We start from the raw sequence: 11,681 nt of genomic DNA, 5'->3' as shown, positions 1-11,681 counted from the left end.
GTATTATTTCATTACAAATACTTACATCCTTTAAGTACAAAGGACTTGACAGATATATAGTATAGAATAAAGTAAAATATAATATAATAGGTGAAATGATTGTGAAAAGCAATAGTTTTAAGTACCTAGGATCGGTATTACAGAGTAATGGAGAAATAGATGGAGAGGCATGCAATAGAATTAGGGCTGGATGGATGAAGTGGAAAGAAGCGAGTGGTGTGCTGTGTGACAGAAAAATTCCAATGAAGCTGAAGGGAAAATTCTATAAAACAGCCATAAGACCGGCTATGATGCACGGAACTGAATGTTGGGCAGTGAAAAAGAAAGCGGAACAACGAATGCATGTGGCGGAAATGAGAATGCTTAGATGGATGAGTGGAGTGACAAAGAAGGATAAAATTAGAAATGAGTATATTAGGGGAAGTCTAGGTGTGGCACCAATTGATGCCAAAATGAGAGAGCATAGGTTAAGATGGTTGAAGTGTAGATTCCTGGAAGGAGTAGGAGAGGAAGACCAAAGAAGACGATAAGGCAGGACATGTTGGTAAAGGGGATTAACATTGATATGACCCAAGATAGAATTGTGTGGAGAAATGCAATTAGGGAAGCCGACACTGCATAGGGATAAGGCAAAGGGAATGATGATGATGATAATAGGTGTAATGTGTAGATACTTCCCACATAACAATGATGTTCGCATCATGTTCTAAGCATATCCTGCCAACATTCGTCGAAGTATATCCTTTTTAGTATATGCGTAGTACAAGCATAGCATGTACCATAAAAAACATTCTAAATTTCATGTTCTTTGCATGTGCTTTGAAGAATATTCTTGCACCGAATATACTGAGCGCATTCGTGTACGTAGTATCTCGGAATGTTCGTAAAAGTTTATTCTTAGAATATACCTTAATCGAATATTCTTAGTATATGCGTAAGTATATGCAAAAGTATATGCTTAACACATACTTGTATATACTTTTAAAATATCTTAAAAAGAATATACTGTATGTACCTATAGGAAGAAGAATAATGTTAGCCTATAGATTATCAACTTCGCGTTAAGAATAATTAATAAAATTTAGGTATTTTGGTAGGTACTACTGCACTATCTAATTCATTTTTTTTAACCGTTTTAATTGTATGGTAAAAAAGTTTAAAACTTAATTCTATTGAAGAAAAATGAGAAATTCTCGTTTCGTTTTCAATTGAAATGAATAAACCATTTTGATTTGAGTTTATACCATAAAAATATTTTTACCTATAATTTTCGGGAATCCGAAAACGGCCATTCATTGTCATTCTGACCCCTGCAATGCATATTTTATACCTGCACAAGGGAAGGGGGTAGGTAATAAAAAGGCAAAATATTAAAATAGTTTCCAGTGTCCAGTACAGTTCTAAGGCATTTATGTCTACGCTGTGAGGACGAAGCGACTGTATTTCTAGCTACAAGGACTAAAACATTTTAAGAACATAAAAAGCAGCTTGAAAATAATAAGTTCATATTGGTACTTCAATATTTCCTAAATACCTAGTAAGTAAAAGTATGTATAATGTATATAGATACCTATAAATTTTAGTAATTTACATACATATTATATTATATATTTGGCTATTATATAATTATATAAGCAGCATTTTTATTTTGATGTGCACATAATAACTAAATATATTACTTATATTTTATATATAGGCTACTTACCCATATAATATTTACTATACATAGGTACCTATACAGGGTGTCCCGAAAAGATTGGTCATAAATTATACCACAGATTCTGGGGTCAAAAATAGGTTGATTGAACCTCACTTACCTATATACAATAGTGCACACAAAAAAAGTTACAGCCCTTTGAAGTTACAAAATGAAAATCGATTGTTTTTCATGTATCGAAAACTGTTAAAGATTTTTTATTGAAAATGGACCTGTGGCATTCTTATAGCAGCAACATCTTAAATAAAAATTGAAGTGAAATTTGTACACCACATAAAAATTTTATGGGGGTTTTGTTCCCTTAAACCCCCCCCCCCCCCCAACTTTTTTGTACGTTCCAATTAAATTATTATTGTGGCACCATTAGTGAAACACAATGTTTTTAAAACTTTTTTGCCTCTTAGTACTTTTTAGATAAGCCACTGTTTATCGAGATATTTTGAATATTTGTCGAATCCACCACATATTTGTATATGGTTAAGTACGATTATAGAGACCTGTTAATAGTCTGAAAATTTATTTATAATTTACATTTTTAGCTATATTTTGAAAAAGAAGCCACATCTCGATAAAAGGTGACTTATTAAAAAAAGACTAAGAAGCAAAATAGTTTTAAAAACACTGTGTTTAACTCATGGTACCAAAATAATAGTTTAAATTGGAACGTACACAAACATTTGGGGGGTTTAAAGGAGCAAAACCCCCATAAATTTTTTATGTAGACATATTAAAAAAGAAGCCGCATCTCGATAAAAACTGCCTTATCGAAAAAATACTGAGAGGCAAAAAAGTTTTAAAAACGTTGTGGTTAACTAATGGTTCCACAATAATGAATTAATTGGAACGTACACAAAAGTTTGGGGGGGTTTAAGGGAACAAAACCCCCATAAAATTTTTATGGGGTGGAAAAATTTCACTATAATTTTGTTTTAAGATGTTCCTGCGACAAGAATGATACATGTCCATTTTTAATAAAAAATCTCTAATAGTTTTCGACATATTGAAAAAAATCGATTTTCATTTTGTAACTTCAAAGGGCTGTAACTTTTTTTATGAGCACATTTGTACTAAGGTAAGTTAGGTTCAATCGAACTATTTTTGACCCCAGAATGTGTGGTATAATTTATGAGCAATCTTTTCGGGACACCCTGTATAACTAACTAAAGTTTATATATTTTATACTTACTTTTTATGTAATATTGTAGAATGTAATAACTATACATTCTCATATGCAATTAGAATATGTAAATATAATATATTAGTAGAACCTAGGATGAGATTGGGTGATGTTGAAAACATACTTCTGAGAAATATAGCACATCCTTGGAATATTCTTCCCATATACTAAAAATATGTGCGATAGTACATTCTAAGTATATACATAGAAGGTATCACTTCCTTGGAATATTCTTCCCATATACTAAAAATATGTGTCCTAGTACATTCTAAGTATGTAACTAGAAGGTATATAGCACTTCCTTGGAATATTCTTCCCATATACTAAAAATATGTGCGATAGTACATTCTAAGTATATAAATAGAAGGTTTATAGCACCTCCTTAGAATCCTCTAAAAAGTATGTTCTTGGTATATACTGAAAAGAAGTGCGGTAGTACATTCTAAGTATATACATAGAACGTTTAAGTACTGTAATGTAGTATATACTCAGTATATGCTCTGCACATTCGCAATGGTAATTACGCATATTCTAAGTATATACTTTTTCTGAAAAGTATGTTCTATGAATCTACTAAGAACATGAAATTGTTATGTGGGTTATATAGAATAGGTTTGAAATAGAGTAGAATATAATAGAATAAAGAGACTATATACCTACATAGATACCATCCCTAATAGCACAAGGATGTCCTTCACGGACTTTAGGGAGGTTAGTTTTCGTCCAAGGAACGTCCTATTTTGGTCCAAATGTCGCGCTACCGAATGTCCGTTGGACGTCCACTTAAGGTCCGAAGGGACGTACATTGGACCTTAATCGGACGTCCTAGGGGACGTAAATTGGACCTTAACAGGACGTCCTATTTTGGTCCAAATGCCACGTTGCCAAACGTCCAATGGACGTCCACCTAACGTCCGAGGGGACGTTCAGTGAACGTCAATTGGACCTTCATAGGACGTCCCAGTTTGGTCCAATGTCTTGCTGCCGAACGTCAATCTAACGTCCTGAGAGGACCTCCGGTGGACGTCTAGCATCGATATTTAGACCTGTGGAGAATGTATGGTGGGAAATAAAAAATATATTTTTAAGGAACTTATATTACATCTTATATTAAATTACAATTATTGGATATTACATTATTTACATTAAATTACAATACACTTCTCCAAGAAATTAACGCACCACCTTAAAAATAGGGCATTTTTGATGTCTCGAATTTTCTAAACCTGTTGTCCCATCTGAGTGATTTTTTTATAATATAGCCTAGGCTATAGGTTACATCCTTAAGCTTGTCATGCACTGGGAGCTATACTGTAATATATGTGTATTATATCATATCGCTCTCTATAGTAATGAGTGAGCCTCCAGACAGGGAACTAATGGTTCCGTATGTGCAGGCTCACTCATTACTATAGAGAGCGATGTGATATAATATATATTACAGTATAGCTCCCCGTGCATGACAAGCATAAGGAAGTAACCTATAGCCTCAGGCTATATTATTATAAAAAAATCACTTAGATGGGACAACAGGTTTAGGAAATTCGAGACATCAAAAATGCCCAATTTTTAAGGTGGTGCGTAATGCACTGTATATATAGGTAAACTTATATACAGGCTGTAACAAAAATAAAATTTTTGTGTTTATTTAGTTGGCTATATATTATAGTGTACAATCATCTAGAATATTTTGAACAAACTAAAAACACGAATATATCATCGAAAAATTAATAAAAAGGTCTTAAAATGCTTGGTTAGATATTAAGATCTAGTTAAAAAGAAACCAAAAACTGTATATTTTCTACAGAACGTAGATTATGAATTTTTAAGCCAGCTAATCCCATTTATTATACAGGGTGTCCCGAAAAGATTGGTCGTAAATTAAATCACATATTCTGGGACCAAAAATAATTTGAATGAATCTAACTTACCTTAGTACAAATATGCACACAAAAAAAGTTACAGCCCTTTGAAGATACAAAATGAAAATTGATTTTTTCGAATATATCGAAAACTATTAAAGATTTTTTATTGAAAATGGACATGAAGCAATATTATTGCAGTAACATCTTAAAGAAAAATTATAGTGAAATTTGTGCACCCCATAAAAATTTTATAGGGGTTTTGTTCCCTTAAACCCCCCCAAACTTTTGTGTACGTTCCAATTAAATTATTATTGTGGTACCATTAGGTCATGTGGGCTAGAATTTCAAACATCAAAAAGGAAAGAGGCTCTAAACATGAACGTTACAAGGTAGAAGGACTCAAAGAAACAAACAAAAATAAAGAGTATAAAGAAAAGATAAGCATCAAACTAGAAAACAGACCAAAACATGAAAACCCAAATAAGGAGTGGGAAGAGTGCAGAGAAATCATAAAAGAGACAGCTAAAGAAGTGTTGTGTTAGGCATAGACTATAGACTATAGACGTTGGCCGGCCTGTACCGGGACTCTGTAACTTTTATAGCGAAAGCGTAAGCGTGATTTCCGAACGCTTTCATCAAGTTATACTCTGTAAACTGCTGTCGGATGACGCCGGCAACACCGAATGGAGTTCGGAAGTAAAGCGAAACGTGATTATTTGTGGTTTCGTTTCACCACGTTTAGCGCTTAGAGTGACGTATTAAAAGAAGAAATTGACAATTTTACTTGGTTTTGAGGTTGTTTTTTACCACGTTTCGTTTTTTTGGCCGTTGTTGTTTACAAATACATAGTGTACTTGAGTTTTCAGTTTTCACAAATACATTTTTTTAACATAGAAATATATAATGTTATCCATCAACGGTTGCAATTCATTAAAAAGGTAATGGAATAAATCTTTATTTAATCTAAACAACTCTATGAATCGTAAATCCGGCAAACCAAAATAATCACTTCTATCCCTTAAAAATCTACCTTCTTCACGAAGCAGCCGTAACTGATCCCTACGTTCTTGTTCGTCGAAAATTATTAAATTTATAGGCAACATTTTATTTAATTTCAACAATAAACACTTGTTTTTGTTTACCTTATGCTTTTTTGGAATTATAGGTTAGTTAAATCTGTCAAATATGTAGAATCACATCACATTTCCACAGGACGGAGTTTATCTATGGCATAGAACAAGACAATTATTACAGAACTCTAAAATCTTGAGACGACGTGCTGTGTTGCCGTTAATTTTTACCCAATCGTTCGTTTCAATTCGGTCCAGTTCGTAGAGTATTGCGATAGTATTGGCCATGAGCCGATGGGTAGAGGGGATTTGACAGCTTTCGCCAGCGCTGTTAGTGGCAGTTTTGTGCATTTATCTGATAAATTTAAATGGCGCGCCATGGGTAGAGGAGAGGGGATTTGACGGTTTTCTCCAGCGCTGTTAGTGCAGCGTTGCCACATTTAGTAGATTTCTACTTTTTCGGTAGATTTTTGATATTTTTTAAAAAATTCTAGTAGGCAATATTTTTTAGTAGATTTTTGGTATATTTCAACATTTCCTTATGACAAAAATAAAATTTGCTTTTTAATAGTATTTACCCCATTTCTAAATTAATTTTTAGACATTTTGTTACAATTTCCCAATGTCATTACCGAAAATAAGATTCAGGGGTGGGATTCTGTGTACAATCGCTAACACCGCCGACCGCTTTCTATCAATGTCAATATATTTGAATTTTTAGTTTTAATTCAAATATTTTCTGGTTTTACTAAGTGTCACTTCAGCATCAACTAGCAAAACTAGAAAATAATTCAATTAAAGCTAAAAATTCAAATATTTTCACGACAATTGACATCGATAGAAAGCGAAGTGTAGATATCTACAGTGCACGGAATCTAGCTCCAGGACGTAGATGATGAATATTAAACAGAAATGAAACTGGATTCTGGTGTAACAAACTTGTAGATTTCAAGTAGCAGTGCAATCAGTACCTATTTCAGGTGTTATTGAAGAGTTCTGGCATTCGGTGAGCCTGTTAGAAGCTAACGATGGAAAACTAAAATATCTAAATATTAAAATTATAATATATGTAACTTTGCAAAACAACAAATGTTGTGTTTGCGTGTTTCTAATGTAACATGAGAAATAATTGTTTGAAGAATATGATCCAGACATGCAGATGTTAAAATCAGTGGATGACAAAATATTATATACAAATATTAAATATAAAACTGATAAAAATGAATAATAGTTGGTCATTTTTTCCCCAGTTAAAATATAAAAAAGTTTGGTTTTTGTTTACAAACAGTCATATTAATTTCTAGTTAAACTCCCTCTGTGGCTCAGTGGTAAGAGCGCCTACCTTTGGATCGAAAGGACCGAATGGTCGTGAGTTCGAATCTCACCAGGGTAGAGAATTTTTCTTTTATTATAAATTAATAAATGAAAATAGTTTCTATCCTTGTGGGATCGGTACCCACCGGAGGGACCGCAGACGTTCGGATACAATTAGCGTCTCTGCAAAGACAATGACATCGACTTTGCAAAGTAACAAGACACTTACTAAACACACACACTACACATAACACTAGCTACAGTTATATTCAAAAAAAAGGGTACAAGTATTAGAAAGAGAAGTTAACGTCATCCTATTTGTGTAAAACCGACTGGGATTTTTGGAGGTTATCAAATGTCACAGGTTATTAAAAATATAAATCATTGGCGTTGAGCATTAATTAGACGAAACCATTTATTCAACAATTATATAAAGAATAATTTTAATGACTGTTACAAATAGAATTTAGTATTTGGTGATAGAACCGTCTGCTTCTATAACTTTATTTAGTCTATTTGGCATACTTTGAATTATATTAGATATCATATTTGGATCAAGATCTTCCCAGCACTCTAAGATTGTATCCCACAATTGATCTGAATTTTGTGGCATAAAATTTCTTTTATATATTTTTTTAACAATTATGCCCCAAATGTTTTCAATTGGATTTATATCTGGACTGTGCGCAGGCCATGGCAATACTTCCAGGTTTTGCGTTTGAAACCAATTCCTTACGGCATGGGCAGTGTGGACTGAACAATTATCTTGTTGATATATAAAAGTATTATTAGGATACAATTGCTCAATAGAAGGGAGCATTACGTGTTCCAAAACGTTAATGTAATTGTCGGCAGTAAATCTTCCCTCTAATCGCCAACAAACACCAGGTCCATGTATACTAATCCAACCCCATACATTTACAGAAAAACGTCCAGATTTATTATGAGAGTGAATATATCGTTCTTCAAACCTAGTATTGGCTGGACGGTAAACACGGATTTGACCGTTATAGGTCGACTGAAAAGTCTTTTCATCAGTAAAAATGACGTTGTTCCAAAATTGTGGGTTGCGGTAAATATATTTTAGTGCAAATATTACTCTTGCTTGCCGATGTTCAACAGTTACTAATGGTTTTTTAGCAGCTGGTCGGTTTTTTAATTCAGATTCATTGATCCTTCTGCTTACAGTAGGTTGGGCACCAGGAAATCCCGTATGAATCCTTGAATCCTTCGACGTCGCAAATGGATTATCTCTTAAGAATTGAACTAAAACAGCATCTTGTTGAGGAGTGGATACTTTGGAACGCCCTGAACCAACTTTTCTTTTTAATGATTGTTGTTGGACCCATCGTTGCTTAATTCTGAAGATTGTTTTAAAATTTCTATTATAGAAATTTGCTAGCGCACGAATTGACCATCCTTCTTCCATTTTCGTAATTATTTGAGCCTTTTCAATCTCACTTAAATGACGAGGCATATTAATTTTTTATTGTACGTAACGTTAAACCTTCTATCAAATTAAACGTCTTTGACGTCTATGAGTTGCATTTTTGATCACTTATGACATTTGATAACCTCCAAAAATCCCAGCCGGTTTTACACAAATAGGATGACGTTAACTTCTCTTTCTAATACTTGTACCCTTTTTTTTTAATATAACTGTACCTAACTGGTAAAATCCACTGTACCATCACCATGCCAATGCCCATTAGTTGTCGAGGCATTAGCTAAATAAAAAAAATTTCTAGTTAGTCAGCTGTTATTTTTATTATAGAAAGTTCTAAATTATATACAAATATATTAATAAAGTTTTATAGTATATTGTATTTTAGTTTTTGATAAGTAGATTTTAGTAAGCTAAACTTACAGTAGATTTTCTAAATAAAATGTGGCAACGCTGTGTTAGTGGCAGTTGGCAGTTTTGTTTTGTGCATTTGATAAACTTTATAAACTGAAATGGCGGATAATACGGATTTTTCAAAAAAGAAAACAGGATATTGCAGCTGTTGTATTGATTCATGTAAAAATACTGAATATAACAGTACTGGATGCATTTATTATATTCGGAAACATTGCGTACATGTCCTGCATCAACTAAATCCTTTCCTTTTTTGGTGTTGCTGATTGAAATTGGATATCATGGGAAATAAGACTTGAATCCAATATGTTTAATATCCATTTTGATAGAATTCAAACAAATTACAATTCATACAAATTACAAATTTTAATAAGCAAATCAGTAAGCACACAAAAATAAACAGAGGTAACATTTAAAATGTTAAATAATTAATTTAAACTTATTCTTTTTCTCAATGGTCTCCTGCGTAATCAGTCATCCAGTCGCACGAACTTATATATTAAATATTAAAATTATAATGAATAAAATAAAAAAACATAATTAATTTTACTATTAATTCTGTGTATTCATTTAGTAATCAGGTTACAATAATATTTCAGTTCATAATTTGTGTCTTTCTAGATAAGTATCTATTTTTCTCGTTTTGTATATTTCACATACATAAATTTTATCAGAAAAGTATAAGTTTCAAACCGCGAGATTGCGCTACCGTCGAAACTCACAGCCAATATGGCCATGAGCCGATGGGTAGAGGGGATTTGACAGCTTTCGCCAGCGCTGTTAGTGGCAGTTTTGTGCATTTATCTGATAAATTTAAATGGCGCGCCATGGGTAGAGGAGAGGGGATTTGACGGTTTTCTCCAGCGCTGTTAGTGCAGCGTTGCCACATTTAGTAGATTTCTACTTTTTTGGTAGATTTTTGATATTTTTTAAAAAATTCTAGTAGGCAATATTTTTTAGTAGATTTTTGGTATTCTTATTCTCATGATCATTTTTCAGTGCGTCATTAATTATGACGTCACATACTGTATTGGGTGTGTCGAGACTTATTTCATGTAATTATTGACGAATCTGACAGATGCCAGAATCGTACTTCGCCATAGGTGAAAAGCTTGTGGAATTAAACTAATTAGTAATTTAGTAGATTTGATTTTTACACAATATGTTAACATGTAGGTATTTTTTATAAAGGGGAATTAAATTAAAAAGTAAACAATATTGTTAATTAAATTTATAAATATGGAAACATTAAAAAATGACACAAAACTATCCATAAACTGTGTTATTATCTTCTTCTCTAGGTGCTGTCTCCGCTTCAAAAGTTGGCAATCATCAGAGAGATCTTTATTTCTGAAACCGCGGCTCTAAATAATTCATTGTTATTACATCCAAACCAGTTCCTAAGGTTCTTCAGCCATGAGTTACGTCTCCTTACTATGGATCTTTTTTTTTGCATAATGACCTGGAGTATTAGATATACATCTCTCATTACATGTCCCATATATCTCAGTTTTCTTCTTATTTGTTAGTTCTTCTCGTTCCCTATGCGTAAGTCTCATTACCTCCACGTTGGCTATTCTATCTACTCATGAGATTTTTAGCACTCTTCGGTACATCTCGAATGTCTCTAGTCTCCTCACGCCAATGATTAACTTTTAACGAACTAAATTCTAAACCAAAATACAAAATAATGCACAAAAACGTTGTGAAACACAAGGGAAGTCGAATTCGAATTTCAAAATGACAGGTACACAAAATACTGACCTGAATAATAACCGTCACTTGGCTCTTTGACACTTCTAAAAAATGGCCAAAATGGACGAAGTTTTCGTCAAATGTTCGTAATACGAGTATTTGATTGGCTAGAAAAAACGCGCATTCTAAATATCAACGAATCAAACGTAGGTTAGGAATAGACATCTTATGTATATAACCATTGTAATGCTGCATTATTTTTGTGTTTAATCACGGAGCTACCGCTTTTTCCGTCTCATCTAATTTAATGCATTAGAGAGAAATCGAAAAACTGTGACGCACTGAAAAATGATCATGAGAACAAGAATATATTTCAACATTTCCTTATGACAAAAATAAAATTTGCTTTTTAATAGTATTTACCCCATTTCTAAATTAATTTTTAGACATTTTGTTACAATTTCCCAATGTCATTACCGAAAATAAGATTCAGGGGTGGGATTCTGTGTACAATCGCTAACACCGCCGACCGCTTTCTATCAATGTCAATATATTTGAATTTTTAGTTTTAAGTCAAATATTTTCTGGTTTTGCTAAGTGTCACTTCAGCATCAACTAGCAAAACTAGAAAATAATTCAATTACAAGCTAAAAATTCAAATATTTTCACGACAATTGACATCGATAGAAAGCGAAGTGTAGATATCTACAATGCACGGAATCTAGCTCCAGGACGTAGATGATGAATATTAAACAGAAATGAAACTGGATTCTGGTGTAACAAACTTGTAGATTTCAAGTAGCAGTGCAATCAGTACCTATTTCAGGTGTTATTGAAGAGTTCTGGCATTCGGTGAGCCTGTTAGAAGCTAACGATGGAAAACTAAAATATCTAAATATTAAAATTATAATATATGTAACTTTGCAAAACAACAAATGTTGTGTTTGCGTGTTTCTAATGTAACATGCGAAATAATTGTTTGAAG

This window comes from Diabrotica virgifera, chromosome 3 (assembly GCF_917563875.1).
Source record: "Diabrotica virgifera virgifera chromosome 3, PGI_DIABVI_V3a".
In the NCBI taxonomy this organism is placed as follows: domain Eukaryota; kingdom Metazoa; phylum Arthropoda; class Insecta; order Coleoptera; family Chrysomelidae; genus Diabrotica; species Diabrotica virgifera.
This window is presented reverse-complemented; position numbering follows the sequence as displayed.